The sequence below is a fragment of the Rousettus aegyptiacus genome, unplaced genomic scaffold (assembly GCF_014176215.1).
Source record: "Rousettus aegyptiacus isolate mRouAeg1 unplaced genomic scaffold, mRouAeg1.p scaffold_m13_p_6, whole genome shotgun sequence".
Classification (NCBI taxonomy): Eukaryota; Metazoa; Chordata; class Mammalia; order Chiroptera; family Pteropodidae; genus Rousettus; species Rousettus aegyptiacus.
The window spans coordinates 29,233,769-29,249,975 of NW_023416309.1; the positions used below are offsets into that span (position 1 = coordinate 29,233,769).

Sequence of the window (16,207 nt, forward strand, 5' to 3'; positions counted from 1 at the left end):
GGATGAGGAGGCGCTGTCTGAGCAAAGAGGTTGGGCAGGCCACACATCTTTGACAGCTTTGTTCTAAACAGTGGTGACAGCTGTGAATCAAAGAGCAGCCTTTCTTGGAATAAACTCTTGGCACAAATAGCAATCCCCATCATAAACACCATCTCTGAATACAAAAGACAAAACTGGCTGTATCAATTCTGCTATGGGTCAAACATCTAAAGAGGCTATCATCCTGTTCATTAGATTTTCTATTGCCAAACTTACACTCTTTGAGCTTAATTTTTGCTATTTTCCTATAGGTTTTCACTGTACCGTCTTACCACAAGCTCTCTGGACCAGCTTTTCAATTGTACTTCATGCCAGTGTCATTCTGTAATTCCGATTGCTGCAGATCTCTGACCCATAGTAATTTTTTTCCTAACCTTTTGTTTTGCACAGAAATACTTTTAATATGCTCAGAGAGATGTACTGACTTTTGTGATGCTCATTATATAATGTCAAATTATTATAAGACAAATTTTTGATGGAATGAATAATAGCAATAGCTAATAATATATTCTCACTTTGTGCCATGCATTGTATTAAGTGGTTTATATGGGTATTACACTTAATATTAAAAACCAGCAGTTTTGAGTCTAACATGTAAAGAGCTTAGAAATCATCACTCTCATCCCCACAAGTAAAAAGCTGAACTAAAAATCAGTATCTTTTCTTAGATCTATCAAAAAAGTGAGGCCACAGGGCAAACTGCTGCCCTAAAAACTGGAGAGATAGACAGGGGGATTCAGAGATTCACAGGTTACCTACGGGCAGCTGAAGCCCCCGGCTAGAGCCAATATGTTTGGGAACACTTTAAACTATCATTGGCGCACTGCTAGAGGCTCAAGGTGGACTAGTTTGAGAGGTAAAAACTCCTAGGAGTTCAGTCTTAGAGGGGCTCCCACATTTTCATGGGTTTTAGAAAAATAGGGTTCAGAAAAAAAAAATTCCCTATGTTTTTCTCAGGGAAAGAGGAAAAGTGATCATTTAGAACTATACTCAGAGCTCTCTCTTGTCTTTAACAAGGCTTGCCCTCGAAGGAAACTATTTTACTTGATCCTAAAGGTGTTTTTTGTTTGTTTGTTTTTTAACCAAAAATTAACCAACCTGAGTAAAAAAAAATTCTTGACTCCAGCTCTCTCTAGCCTTTGATGTAGGGAAAGGGACATGCCTAGCTTGGGCTCATTAAAAGACCGAGATCTAATCATAGGAGTATAGAATAAATCCTCTCCCCTTCACCCCTTACCACCTGTGATGGCTAATTTTATCTGTTAGCCTGACTAGATCACAGAGTTCCCAGATATTTGGCTAAACATTATTTCTGGGTATTATTGCGACAGTGTTTCTGGAAGAAATTCGCATTTAAATCAGTGGATTCAGTAAAGCAGTTTGTCCTCCCCAGTGTGGGTGGGTATTATTCATCTGTTGAACAGGGCCCAAATAAGACAAAAAGACAGAGGAAAGAAGAATTTGGTGCTTCTTGCCTTATTGCTTAAGCCGGGACATCGATCTTCTGCTCTCAGAACTTCTGGTTCTCGAGCCTTGAGGCCCAGACTGAAATCTATACCATTGTCTCCTCTGGTCCTCAGATCTTTATATTTGGCCTGAATTACCCCACTGGCTTTCCTGTATCTCCATCTTATGAACAGCAGGTTATGGGATGTCTCATCCTCCAAAACTGCATAAGCCAATTTCATGTGGATATGTAGTGCTCCTGTATAATAATAAGGGATTACAGCTAAAAGACTATAAGTCTCAGAACCTATGTAAGGAGTTTTCAGTTTAACCCAAAGACAATGGAGTAGAAGAAAACAAGGACACCAGAGGGAATTTGAATCTTTGACACCAGTGCTACAGTAAGCACAGTCTAACTCGTATGCAAATAAACATAAAACCTCCCACTAAAAGCCTATCTATCTCAGTTTCTTTTAATATATAACAACTATCTTTCAACAAAAAAAAAATCACAAGGCATGTAAAAAGACAAAAAAAAATTTTTTTTGAAGAGACAAAGCAAGCCTACAAACCAAACTCAGATATGGCAGAAACTTTGGAATCACCAGACAGGGAATTTAAAATAACTATAAATAATATGCTAAGGGTCTTAATGGTAAAAGTGGACAACATACTAGAAAGAATGGGTAATGCAAGCAGAGAGATGAAAATGTCAAGAAAAATTCAAAAGGCAACACTAGAAAAGACATGAAGAGAAACTTCCAAAAATGAAATGCAAAGAGAAAAAAAAGAATGAAAAAACAGGGCAGAATATCTAAAAACTGAAGGACAATTACAAATATTATAACATGAGCAATGGGATTCCCAGAGATGAAAGAAATACAAGTAATATTTAAAGTGAACATGTCTGAGAATTTTTCAAAATTAATGACAGACAAAACTACAGATCCAGGAAGCTCGAAGTATATCAAGTAGGATAAATACCAAAGTAGGCATATCACATTCAAACTGCTAGAAAACAAAGACAAAAACTTGAAAGAAAGCAGAGGAATAAAAATAGTTTATCTACAGAGCAACAGGATAAGAATTACATTAAACTTCTTTGAAATCACATAAGCAAGAAAAAAATGGAGTAAAATATGTGAAATATTTAAAATGTTGAAAGGAAAAAACATCCTAAAATTCTGTATATAGTAAAAACATCCTTCAAAATGAAGGAGAAATAGATTTCCTCTGCAAAATAATAATAATAATAATAATAATAATAATAATAATAGAAAAAAAGGAAAGAAAAAAAGAATTTGCCACCAGCAGACCTGCCTTGCCAGAAATGTTAAAAATTTCTTCAGGGAAAAGAAAAGTGAAATAGGTCAGAACTCATAGCCATGTAAAGGAAGAGTGTTAGAGATGAAATAAGTTTTTTTCATATTCGTAACTGATCCAAGAGATATTTGGTTTAAAATAATAACAATTACAATGCATAGATTATTATACCTTATGAATAAGTGAAATGAATGATAGCATGATAAGGAGGAGATAATGCTCTGTTATAAGGTACTTGTACTACCTGTGAAGTGATATATTGTTACTAGAAAGAAAACTTAGATTTGTTGCAAATGTATATTGCATACTCAAGGACAACCACTCAAAAAATTTTATATGTAATTGATATGTTAAGAAAGGAGAGAAAATGAAATCATATAAATATACAATTAAAACTGGAGTGGGCACAAAAAATGGAAGGAAACGAAAGAAAGAAGGAAGGGAAAAAGGAAAAAAGGAGGGAAGAAGGGAAGAAGAGAAGAAGGAAAGGAAAAAAAGAAAAAGGAAAAAACAAAGTCAATGAATTTTAAACAGTCATACATATGGTAGATAGTAATTCAAATATACCAATAATCACTTTAAATGTGAATGGTCTAACTACACCAATTAAAAGATACAGAATGTCAGAGTAGATTTTTTAAAAAGACCTAATTATATGTTGTTTATAAGAAAGCTACTTAAATATAAAGACCCACATAAATTTAAAGGTTAAGGGATGGAAAATGATATATCATACTAACACTAATCAAAAGAAACTGCAGTAGCTGTATTAATTTCAGATAAGTTGGGTTTCATAAGAAGAAAAATTATCAGGAATAAAGAGGAGCATTACATTGGAGCAAAAAAAAAATAGTAATATTAGGAAATATAATTCAGCAGCACTTGTAAAGAAGAATATAACATGAGTAACCAAAAAAAGTAAACCACATTTTATATTAATACATTGCTAAAGTTCACCATATTTATACTTAAAAGGGAATTATAATTGTACACTGAGAAGTAAAAAGGGTATTTAATATTCAACATTAATTTTTGATAGTTATTTTCATCAAAAAATTTGTTCAACAATATTTATGAGATCTGCTATGTGCTCTTTAATAAAGTTTCCCCAATATAAAAAAGAGGAGCATTATATAATGATAAAAGCATCAATTCTCCAAGAAGACATAATGATCCTTAATGTGTATATGTGAAAATACATGAGGCAAACTGATAGAACTGCAGGGAGAAAGAGATAAATCTATTATCATAATTGAAGACTTAATACCCTGGCATTAGTAACTGACAAATCAAGCAGTCTGCAATTCAGGAAGGATCCAGTTGAAATGAACGGCACTTTCAATCAACTGGTTCGACTGACATTTAATAATTCATCCAACAACAATAAAATATATACATTTTTTTCTCAAGCTCATAAACATTCACTAAGATAGACACAGCCTGGACCACAACCACATCTTTAATAAGTTCAAAAGAGTAGAAGCCATACAAAATATGTGTTTGTGCTGCAGTGGAATTAAAATAAATTAGAAATCAATAATAGGAAGATTGCTAAACACTCCAAAAAATGTAGAGATTAAACAATACAGTTATTTATAAATTATATATGGCTCAAAGAAGTCTTGAAAAAAGTTAAAAACTATTTTGATGTAAATGAAAATGAAAATATAATCTCTCAAAATTTCTAGGATGCAGTAGGAGCAGTGTTTAGACCAAAATTTATAGCATTTAATGCATACATTAGAAAATATCTAAAAATCAATAATCTAATTTTTACCTTAGGAAACTAGAGAAAGAAAAACAAATTAAATTCAATATAAATAGAATAGAAATAATAAAATTATAGCAGAAATCAATAAAATTGAAAACAGAAAATCAATAGAGAAAAATCAATGAAACTAAAAGCTGGTTCTTTAAAAAGATAAATAAAGCTAGGCTACCTCACGAAAAGAGAGAGAAGACACAAATTACTAATATCGGAAGTGAAATATGGAATGTAACTATGGATCTGATAGACATTAAAGGGATAATAAGGGTATATGCCCACAAAGTCAATAACCTAGGTGAAATAGACCAACTACTTGAAAGATATAATCTTCTAAAATTCACGCAAGGAGAAATGAAAAATCTGAATAGGCCTATATATCTATTAAAGAAATAAATCAACAATTGATAACCTTCCAAAGCAAAACACATCAGGCCCAGATGGGTTCACTGGTGAACTCTACCAAACAGTCAGTGAAGAAATAATACCAATTCTATACAACCTGAACCATAAAATAGAAGCAGATAGTACACTTCCTAACTCATTCTCAGCATTACCCTAATATCAAAACTAGACAAAGACTTTATGGCAAAGGGAAACTACCAACCAATATCGCTCATGCAAAAACCTTCAGCAAAATATCAGCAGATTGAATTAAACAATGTGTATTTAAAATTATATACCCTGACCGCTCTTTCCAGAGGCGCCAAGCCATGGGCATCTCTTGGGACAACTGGTACAAACACTGCAAGACCAAGGGCAAAAGAGAGCCCTGCCATAAGAAGGAAAAATATGAGCTGGGACGCCCCGCCGCCAACACAAAGATTGGCCCCCGCCGCAAACACAGTCTGGGGCCATGGAGGCAACAAGAAGTTCCACGCTTTGAGGCTGCACATGGGGAACTTCTGGGGCTCCAAGTGCTATACACACAAAACAAGGATTATATTGTCTACAGTGAATGCATCCACCAACAAACTGCTCTGCACCAAGACCTAGTAACGAACAGCATTATATTCATGGACGGCACGCCACACCGACAGTGGTACCAATCCCACTAACTTGGGCCAAGCTGACTCCTGAGGAGGCAGAGATTTTAAACAAAAAATGATCAAAGAAAATTTAGAAGAAATATAATGAATAAAAAAAGAATGCCAAAATCAGCAGTCTTCCAGAGGAGCAGTTCCAGCGGGGCAAGCTTCTTGCTTGCATCGCTTCAAGATCAGGCCAGGGTGGCGGAGCAGATGGCTATATGCTAGAGGGCAAGGAACTGGAGTTCTGAGGAAAATCAAAACCCAGAAAGGCAAGCAAATACTCCTCCTCCTGTTTTAGCTGCTGTAATAAAGGTGCTTATTGTAAAAAATAAAATAAAATAAAATTATATACCATGACCAAGTAAAATATATCTCAGTTGTAAGGCTTGTTCAATTTCAGATATCAATTACTATAATCTACCAGATCAACAACCTAAAGAAGATAAATATTATGATAGTATCAATAGATGCAGAAAAAGCATTTCACAAAATACAGCACTTATCCTTGATAAAAAATTCTCAGTAATAGAGGAAGAGAAAACCTATAGTTAAAAGCTACTTATTGGTGAAAAACTACATGCTTTCCACTAAGAGGGGGAACAAAATAAAAATGTCTTCTCTTACCACTCATGTTCGACATCGTACTGGAAGTCCTAGATAACACATTAAAACAACAACAACAACAAAGTATACAGATGGGGAAGGAAAAAAGAAAACTCTGGTCACAGACTACATAATTGTTTATGTAGAAAATTCAAGAGTCAACAAAAAACCTTCCAGAACTAATAAGGGATTATGGCAAGGTTCAAGGATTAATATACAAGTCAACTGATTTCTTATATATTGGGATGAACAAATAGAATTTGAAATTCAAAACACAATATCGATTACATTAGCAAAACTACAAAGACAGTAAAAGGGATGATGGGGGCACAGGATTTATAGGGCAGTGAATTTACTCTGTAGGATACTATAATGGTGACCACATAACATGATGCATTCTGTGAAATCCATAGATGTGTACCACACGAAAAGAGAACATGTAAATCATGGATTTTGGTTAATAATGTTTCAATGTGGGTTCACTGATTATAAAAATGTACCATACCAATCTATGATTAATAGTAGGGGAAAATAAGGGTAGGAAGAAGGAATCATATGGGAACTCTCTGTATTTCTTGTTCAATTTTCCTGTGAATCTAAAATTGCTTTAAAAAATTAGTATATTAATAAGGAAAAATTGTGTTAAAAATTTAAAAAGTACAAGATATAGATACTGTTATACTTTTTAGAAGAGAAAACTGGGACTTAAGAAAGTTAAGTAACTCTTTCAAGGTCACATAGCTAGTACATTGTGGAAGCAGGATTAAACAGTGTTACAGATTCAAAACCAAGTGTTATAATAATATAGAGCTATAGAAATAGATATATAAAAGTGTATGTACATATGAGTTTTTTTTTTTTTTTTACAGTGGCAGGTAGATTATTATCCTGGGACTTGGACACACTGGGGACCCTCACTAATAGCAGGGGGTGAGGTGGGGTTAAAGATATAATCTGATGATTACTTATAGTAGTATCACTGGTTCTCGCTGTGCAGGATGAAAGGAAGCCCAGGGCCAGGTTGGTTTGTAGCTGTAAAGTCTGACTTTCCAGATGGTTGCATCCACACAGGGAGCTGGGGAAAGGCAAGAGTGGCAGGGCTGGATACAGAACTTAGAGGTGCATGGGACAAGGAGGAATGGGCCACATAAGTCAGATGGCTGGTTATCATGTTTCATCTTCTTTCTGAGGACGTGCCACTGCTGGCTGGAGGAACCTTGTCTGGGTGGGCTGAAAGTGGCGGTACACTGCACAGGGCTGCGGCTGTGGCTGAGACAGGTGCTGAATTGTAAGAAACACTGCAGGTCTCTGAGCTGCTGACAAGGACTTCAGCCCAGCCGTGTGGTCCTACAGTGAGGTGGGGGCCTAAAAATCCCACAGGCACCACCTGAGCTTCCTCAGAATTGCCCATTCTCTGGGGTCCCTGCCAAAACTGCTGCTGGGTCCACAAAGTGCCAGGTCATAAGCACTTGAAGTATGAACATCTGTTTGGCTCTGTGCAGTGCCATGTGGATGCCTGAGGGCATCCACTGTGCCTTCCAGGGCTCCCCTGCATCCTGAGGAGGCAAGGTCCTATGTGAACAGCCAGGCTGGTATACAGCGGATGTCAGGCTGGTTACTCTGCTCCTTTCACCTCCATTTTTCTTCTTCACGTAACACTTCTGAGAGACGCAGGAAAAGCTGGGTCTTCTCTTCCTGTAGGAACAAAAGCTTCTCCCGCAACTTTAGGATTCATTCCTTGGTCACTGCTAGTGACATTCTCTCTTCTCTCTTTTATTTCCCACTTACTCTTCCTTCTCTCTTGTTCTTCCTTCATCTGCTCCATCTTCTCCATCTCTTTCCTTCCTGCCACATGCACTCCTGTTCCAATATGAAGTGCCAGTCTAGCACCCTGTCCATGACATTGAAAGTCTGGAGCGGGCATATGCTCCAGGGGTGCCTGGTCATGGGTGCCTGACTCTGTCACTGACTGCCAGACCTTGACTAGGGTCCATATTCTCTTCATTCTCTCCACAGTCTCCTGTGTACCTTAGCTGCTGCGTCACATCCAGCAACTAGCCAAATTACAGATAGTAGATGGATGATAGATAGATAGATTAGATAGATATATACAGACATACACACACACACATACAATCGCTATCTCTACTCTGTAGATGAGAAACTGAGAGAGAGAAGACATGTACCATAAAGCTGATGACTTGGGATTGACAAACTGCAAGCGTAGGAAACTGGGAAGATGGCTACTGCAGGCATTTATCTCCCTGTGAGGAGAGTAGTAATTGATAATGATTCAGCTCGCTGCCCAGGGAAGTTATATTGAAAAGTCAAAATCTTTTATTTACAATAGTTCTCCTCTTTAGAATATTTGTCCAAAGTTTTGGTCTTTGTTACAACCCCCAGGGATGGATAAGGGAGAGGAGAAAGATAATAGAAGAAACATAAGCTTTATTCCTTTCCCATACCTCCAGCCCTTGGCTTCCACACCTTCTCTGTCTTCCACCTTGATTTTGAATTCTTAGAGATGCTCTACCAGCAACCTCTAGAATATGTCATCAGGGAGTAGCCAAAGACTCTTGTATTTCAGAATGCATAACCCCTCTCCTTGACACGTATGCATTTCAGCTGTGGTGATAGCTTCCAAACGTGAAATTCAACAGTTGTGTTTCACTCACTGAGCCACTCACAGCATATATCTGTTGAAAATCTACTCAGACTATTCATTCAACAACTATTTATTGGTTATGTATTAAGTGTCAGGCATAATTCTTATGCAAATCATTGTTCTGCTGGAAACAAAGAAGCTGAGATACATCCTACCCTAAGGTACTTACAGAAAATTGAGAAACAGGCACATTCTAGGCAATACAGAAGCAAGAATATGGCTTTGAAGTACAGACTGTACAAAGGAATTAAACGAGCAAGAAGATGATAAAGCAGAGTTAGGGTAAACTTCAAAAAAAAAATGACTTAGTCTTAAAAACATCTTTGGAAGAGAAGAGAGGAGACAGGTCTCAGTTCTACAATGATTCATGATTTCTAGAAATGTAAACCGAATTGTACAATGTCATACAAAGTGAAAAGTACTGGCAGAATGATGTTATGCTGAAGATCTATTTACAAGACAAACCATTTTAACTTCATTAAAAGAATAATTTTTAGGTTTAAGTAGTAAAAGAGAACACTGGCTCTTTCCAGAGAGCTAAAAGGAGCTCACTTATAGCTTCTCATCATAATTAAGGGAACACATAGAACATGACACACACAGAAAAATCCTCTCTTATACAGGTGCAAAATCACTAAAGCCTTGGCCGGCCAAAGTTCCCTCCTCATTAATAATTCCTGACATCTGGTGAACATTTATGGCTGAAATACTGCCTGCCCTGGTTCAGAGTCTTATCTACCAGGAAACAGTCCTGTAGCCGCTGCCTTAAGAAACTGCATGATTCCTTCTCTACTAGGAGGTGGGAGGTCACCTTGCTGGGGATTTCAAGGAGACCCGTAGCCAGAGGTCATGGGGTCATGGAAGACTTGAAGCCGAATGCCTGCACTACCTGCTGCTCCAAGCTGTTCAATAACTCTATCAGAGACAAGCTTTGTATTTTGTGACTAAAACTGAAAGCCCAACTGGTTTTCTTATCTTTAGCTTCTTATTGGTGTGCTCTAAACATAAGTAGGCTTCTATACTTCACTGATTTATGTTTGAGATGCATACTATGTACAAGCCCCTGAACTAGGTTTTTGGCAGCTACAATATGCCTCAGATGGGGGGAAAAAAAAAGTTATAAGTCTTCATTCATGCCTTTTTTAACCAGAGCAGTTTGTCTAGTTCAGACCAGATGTTAATCACAAGAATCTAAAAGGAATTCAGCACTCATCATGATCACCTCTAATACCATCGAATGCATTTTATAAATGAGATCTCACACGTATGCTAAAGGCAGGATACTAATTTACAGTTTCACTCAAATTCACTGTTTCTGAACCCCTTAAATGACAGCAAATCACAAGTACCTAGCAGGTTTATAAATTCTTATATAGCAAAAATTTCAAATACTTTCTATGAATGGTTTTTAGAAAGCCGATTTATTACAGATTGGTTTCCTATTTGCAGAGTGCATACATTTTAATGAATTACAGGCAGCACGGAGCAAAGTATACATATTCTGGTGATAAAATGTTTAGAAATGTCTTGTTTTGGAGCTTGTGGACAGCATAAAATGGATACCTCTCATAACAAACTTAAAAACTCTCAGAAAAAAAGACAACTAAATATTTTTAGAAGTACCTATTTGTAAGAAAGACTTGCAGGGAGAATAATTGTTTTGTTTTTCATTTATTACACAAGTCTTCAAGATGCAATACAGTATAGTAATAAAAGGTTCCAGTTCTGGTATCAGACTATGTAGGATAAAAAACCTCCATTTACTTATTTGCATTGCCTGAGTTCCAGTTTCCCCAGCTGTAAATTGAGAAAACTAATAGTATTACCTTTGTTGGTATTAAACAGGTGCCCATAGCCTGGCACAGAATTAGCATTAATAAGTGAAAGTTATTACTGTTGTTACCAATATAGTTCTTGCCTTTGAGGAATCTAAGTAGGTAAATCTTCACTAAACTAGAAACCAATTGATCTAGGAGATATAGGAGAAGGAATTCCTTCTGGGGGAGAGGGAAAATGATTGAAACTCAGAACTAGAAAGGTCTTAGTTGAGAATGCAATTATACAAAATCTCAGAGTTAGACGGAAGCTGAAAAGTCAATATTGTTCAAGCACCAAATCATCAGGTAAATATCTACGACATTCTAACTAAATCTTTTCTACACCGCAGCTTTTCGAATCTTATTTCTGTAAATACTTAACATTTTACACTATATTTTGCTATCCATGATATTTGCATGTCTGTCAACTCAAAGTCACCTCTTCAGAGTTAACGTTCCTAACCATCCTGGCTAAAGTATTCCACTTGTCGCTGGCACTCGCTGCTGTATTACCCTATTTTTCTTCATATCTCAGTCTCTGTATTATTGCCTTTTGGGGCTGGGTGACTGTTGTGGGCTGTCCTATGCATTACGGTATGTTCAGCATCATCCTGGCTTCTAGGTACTCTGGGCCAGTCTTGTAACAACAGTAGATGTCTCCAGACATTACCAAATGCCTTCTCATCCCTCCAAGTGAAGTGTCTAGTAGGACTCCGGACAGCAAAAACTCCTAATCTGTCACTTCCAGCTGTAAGAAGTCTCATTTGTTAACATCAGTATGTACATAGAATAAATATTTTCTATGTGTAAGCAATTTACAACCCACAGCAATACTACAAGAGGCAGAAACTGCTATTATTCCCATTCACATATGCGACACTCATATCTGATGGGCTAAATAATATGTTCAAATATGTTCAAATAATAAAATGTTGAAAGTCTCGCTGTTTTTAAGAGATGGAGCTCCCCATCTTCTAGTGCAAAATAGTGTCTACTAAGTCAAACAGGAATCTAATACCTCCTCCAAAGTCTTCTCCAGGCAAATCTCTAAGTTACTAAATTTTTTTCTTCCATTGTTTCCAGCAGTATAACCTATACTCCACCATATCTTCTCCATCTCATACTTGTGGGATTTTGTGTGTGTGTGTGTGTGTGTGTGTGTGTGTGTGTGTGTGTACTCTACACTTTTCCCATTACCTCATCTTAGTGGATTCCATCAATTATTCCAACTTGTTGAAATGTTTTGAGTCTTTGTCAGTTAGAGGGCCACTGGTTCAACTCAGGTGAAGTAAGTTAAAGAAAAACAAAAAACTGAATATTTTGTACAATGTGGAATAGGTCATACAAGCAAGTAAAATGTAATTTAAAGAGGACAGAAAGCAGACTTTTGGTAGTGAGCACGCTATTGTGTATACAGATATCAAATCATGTTGTACACCTGTAACTTAGATAATGCTATCAACCAATGTTACCTCGATCAATCAGTAAAATAAAATATATAATGAGGTAGAAAGTTGAGGGTGAGAACAATTGTTCAAAGGCTTATCGATCAAATTCTAGATCTAGAATATCCATTTTAATTGGATACAAATAGAGTAAACATTAATTTCTCCTTCTAACCTTTAGACCTTCATGTAATGCTTTCCTTCTCCCAAAAGGTGCTTCTCTTCCTCTCTCTTTGTCCATTCACGCCCCTTCCCTTCAAATCTCTATTCATATTCAATTCTCAGCTAAATGGCATCATGTCTGGGAAGCCCTCACACAACATGTTACAATCCCATCTATTGTAATCCCATCTAATTAAGGCCCTCAGACACATTCTCCTTATAACCCAAATGTTCCCTTCAGTGTAGTTATTAAAACTAGAATCAAATTCCATCTTCTCTTTTAACAGCTTTCTTAAGATATAATTCACATATTATAAAATTCACCCATTTAAAGTATACAATTCAGTGGTTTTTAGTGTATTCAAAGATTTCTGCAACCATGTTCAATATCTAATTTTGAAATATTTCCATCACTCTAAGAAGTAATCCATACTCATTAACAGACACTCCTCATTCACCCTCATCCTCTCAAAACCACTAGTCCACTTTCTACCTCTATAGATTTGCCCATTCTGGACATTTCATTTAAGTAGAATTATATACTATGTGGCATTTTACTTTTACCTAGCATAACATTTAAAGATCACCCATGCTGTTGCATGTATTGGTACTTCACTCCTTTTTATAACCAAATAGTATTCCATTGTATGAATATGCCATATTTTATTCATCTATTCATCAGTTGATGGGCATTTGGCTTATTTCTAGTTTTTGGCTATCATGAATGATGCTGCTATGAATACTCAAGTACAAGTTTTTGTGTGGACTTATGTTTTCAGTTCTCTCGGGTAAACACCCAGGAGTAGAATTTCTGGGTTACATTGTAACCCTATGGTTAACATTTTGAGGAGTCACCAAACATTTTTACAAAGAAGTTACGTCATTTTACAATCCCAGCAGCAATATATGAGAGTTGTAATTACTCTACATCCTTGGCAAATTTATTTTGCCCATCTTCTTTATTCTAGCCACCCTAGTGGCTAGAGCGCAAAGTGACATGTCAACATGGTTTTGATTTTCATTTCCTTAACAATTATAAATATTAAACATCTTGTTGTATAACTTATTGGCTTTTGTATATCGCGTTTGGAGAAATATCTATTCAAGTCATTTGCTCATTTTTATTATTGAGTAGTAAGTGTTCTTTATATATTCTGGATACGAGTCCTATAATGGTTAATTATATGTGTCAATTTAGCTGAACCATGGTGCCTAGATCTTTGGTTAAACATTAGTCTGGATTTTTCTGTAGAAGTGTTTTTGCAGATAAGATTTACATTTAAATCAGTGGACTTTGCATAAAGTCGATTAAACTCCTTAGTGTGGGTGAAACTCTTCCAATCTATTAAAGGTCTTAATAAAACAAAGACTGACCTCCCTCAAAGCAAGAAGGAATTCTGTCAGCAGACAGCCATCAGACTTGAAATACAATATCGGCCCTTCTGAGGTCTACAGACTGCCAGTCCACTTGAACTTTGCCAGCTTCCTTAATCACATGAGCCAATTCCTTAAAGTAAATCAATCAATCAATCAATCTCTCTTTCTCTCTTTCTTTCTCTTTCCTCCTTCCTCCTTCCCATTCTCTACTACACGCACACACACACTCACACACACATGCACACATAAACTATTGTTTCTGTTTCTATGGAGAACACTAACACAAGTCTCTTATCGTACATACATTTGCAAATGTGTTATCCCATTCCATATTTACTTTTATAATAGAATAAGATATAGATACTAATATTAAAGTTTTATCTTTAATTTTTATCTCTCCACCCTGCCACAACACAGATATACCTGTGCATGCGTGAGTCTACTTCTTTCCCTTTCAAAAGCAGCCATTTGCCCCCACAGAAGGGAAGATTCCTCCACAAAAAAAAAAAAAAAAAAAAAAAAAACCAGGGAAATCTAAACAGAGAAATTTCATATTTAGAGTCTTTTAGGTCAGCTATTCCAGCTTAGCTTTGAATAGCAAGAGCCAAGCCTAAAGGAAGGGAAGAAAAAGTTTAGTCATAACAAATTCCAAAGAAAATTAATACTGTTCCTGTCTACTCCACCAGTTTCTTTCCTGAAGACTCTAGGCCTGTTTGAAGTGATAAAGAGTTTCACAGCACTTTGATAACTCAGTTAAATGCAGCACTTGTATTACTTACAACTGGAGAGAATGCAAAAGAATCTGGGAAGATGTCAACATGATACAGTAACAACCAGAAATGGTTGCATGGCTAAAACAATGAAATATTTAATCTGCCTGCGGGACTTTGAAGCAAGAAGTGCCTCTGGTATATTAACCTCCTTCTACAATGATAGTCCCTAGACTGTATAATGTAATATTTGCTTCCTACCATATTACCAAGCAAAGGTAAGTTGAGAAAAATGTTTTATCTCCTTGCCTTTTTTCTATTTTTACTTTCTCATCATGTCCCTCTTAATAATTCAAAAGTTTGAGGAATATTATTTGTCTGAGACCTTGTCAGAGCAATAATAGTTTAAATATCTAATGAACAAAAGCATAAATAAATCCATCACCTTGGAACACAAGCCTGAACAACCCATTATTTAGGCTCAAATGTGTTCAAGATTCAATCACAGAGTTTTGAACCCAAAGGTAGAGGCTCTTTAAAAAGCTGGTGAAACAAAGAAGACTTTTAATTCTAAAATGACCAAATTCAATATTTTAATGAGAAAATTGGACATGAAACATATTTCAATATAAGCAAAGTAGTGGTTCTGATGTGCTTAATTTTCCATTTAAAAATCAGGATATTTAAATATGTCACCCATGTCCCACCTCTGTTCACATAAATAATAGGCTATACCAAGTGCTGAAAAGTAAATTCGTTGGCTTACCTTGGTTTTTCAATTTTGTATTTTCAATAAAGTACAATATTCCTTGAGTTATCCAAACCTTTTCACCCTCATTGGTGAAAGCATAATCATGCCCAAATTAATTTTCAAGCAAATTTTGCTTGAAAATTATAATATTAGATTAATTTCTGCTCTTCTTCTCTATCAAAAAAAAAAAAAAAACACCTGCTTTTATTTGCCATTTTCTTTAAAGATGTTAACAAAGTCCTGATACTTGGCTATGTATTAGAAAGTGGGTTTATTCACAGTGACACTTCTTCATTGTGTTTGGGTAGGTAATCATTAAAAGTAGCTATCTCTCAGCTGGAGATTAGCTAGGAGTTATTCCATCTATTTGAAAAATGAAATTCAACTGTAGTGACTAATCATGTGTACATAAAGAAGAAGAAAAGGGTGTGAGGTTGTTATAATAAGAAAGAAGAGATTATATTCTATAATTTCACAGTTCTTTTCGTTTATCCACAGGTACTTTCTAAGCCCTCAAAATAGATTCTAATACTAATTAAGCTCAATACATATTTTACTGTAATATATAAAATGTATAGAGATTAACAAAACCATTTTATAAAGTGAGAGCTTGCTATTCCCTACATGTACCTCAAATTTTTCATAATTTATTTTACAAACTATAAAATGGCTTCTCTAGCAAACCAAATCTATTACTCCTAACATGAGCTCTAATATTTTCTTAGATTTGGGTCACACAAAAGAACATACTGTGGTGACAATAAAAGTGACTACTTAGAGGATCAAGTAATTACTTGAACTTGTCTTGCAAAACACAACCTAGAAAAATGTTTGGATACTGTGCTTGATCTGGATAGGCTTTTCACCAAGAACCTGTTAATATCTATGCATATACGCACTTCTCAAAGAGACTAAAGAAAACTCTTATATGTTCCTTAAGAAAATATAAGAGATCTAATATACCAAGGAAATATTTCTACTATGAGATATAAAAGAAAGGTGGGCGGGTGGGTGCAGGGTAGAGCACTAAATTGCTACACTAAAAGTAAGGATATTATATTCTGTTTTATAAT

General features: G+C 35.8%; 1 protein-coding gene and 2 pseudogenes across 4 annotated transcripts in view; 1 reads left to right on the forward strand and 2 right to left on the reverse strand.

Annotated features, from left to right (window-relative positions):
* PRKG1 (protein kinase cGMP-dependent 1) overlaps window positions 1-16,207 on the reverse strand; it is a 1,094,018-nt gene that overhangs the window by 297,373 nt on the left and 780,438 nt on the right. The window lies entirely within an intron of this gene.
* LOC107515482 lies at window positions 5,287-5,902 on the forward strand (annotated as a pseudogene).
* On the reverse strand, window positions 7,169-12,988 carry LOC118603987 (annotated as a pseudogene).